Source organism: Lampetra planeri, chromosome 30, assembly GCF_965212315.1.
Source record: "Lampetra planeri chromosome 30, kcLamPlan1.2.h2, whole genome shotgun sequence".
In the NCBI taxonomy this organism is placed as follows: domain Eukaryota; kingdom Metazoa; phylum Chordata; class Hyperoartia; order Petromyzontiformes; family Petromyzontidae; genus Lampetra; species Lampetra planeri.
In genome coordinates, this window is record NC_136136.1 from 8,658,756 (window position 1) to 8,659,251 (window position 496).

The 496-nt window shown below is 46.0% G+C and overlaps 1 non-coding gene across 1 annotated transcript; it reads left to right on the forward strand.

Moving 5' to 3' along the window:
- The first annotated feature begins 409 nt into the window (after positions 1 to 409).
- Positions 410 to 496, forward strand: TRNASTOP-UCA (transfer RNA opal suppressor (anticodon UCA)). Its single transcript has one exon. It is a non-coding gene; the product is annotated as a tRNA-Sec (tRNA).

Consider the following 496-nt stretch of genomic DNA (forward strand, 5'->3'; position numbering starts at 1 on the left):
TCAGTTTGGTGTTTTAACATCTTTACACCTGTTTTGTTGCCAGAAAAAAGGGGGAAACCTATTTTCATATTTTGGTACTGGCAAAGGAGGTCCCATGATGAAAGAGAAACCCTGACAACAGAAATTATCTACAGTCTCCCATTGGTCACACCCACCCCATGACGTACCACTGCAGAATAAATTATGATAATTAACATTTCGCTCGCATGCTTGCTCTTTGCTTAAAATAGACAAAGACTGCCATCCCCGGCATCAAGTCCACGTAAAGGTCACTCACAAATGTACGGCCTGTATGATTCTGAGCCTCAAACTAACAAGCGAAGCGCGCCGCGAAAAGCGAGTATCCCATAGCGTTAATGTAGTCGCATAGTGGGTAATTTAAAAGGCTATCGAGACGCTGCTTTATGTTGCCCGGATGAGCCTCGGTGGTCCGGGGTGCAGGCTTCAAACCTGTAGCTGTTTAGCGACAGAGTGGTTCAATTCCACCTTTCGGGCG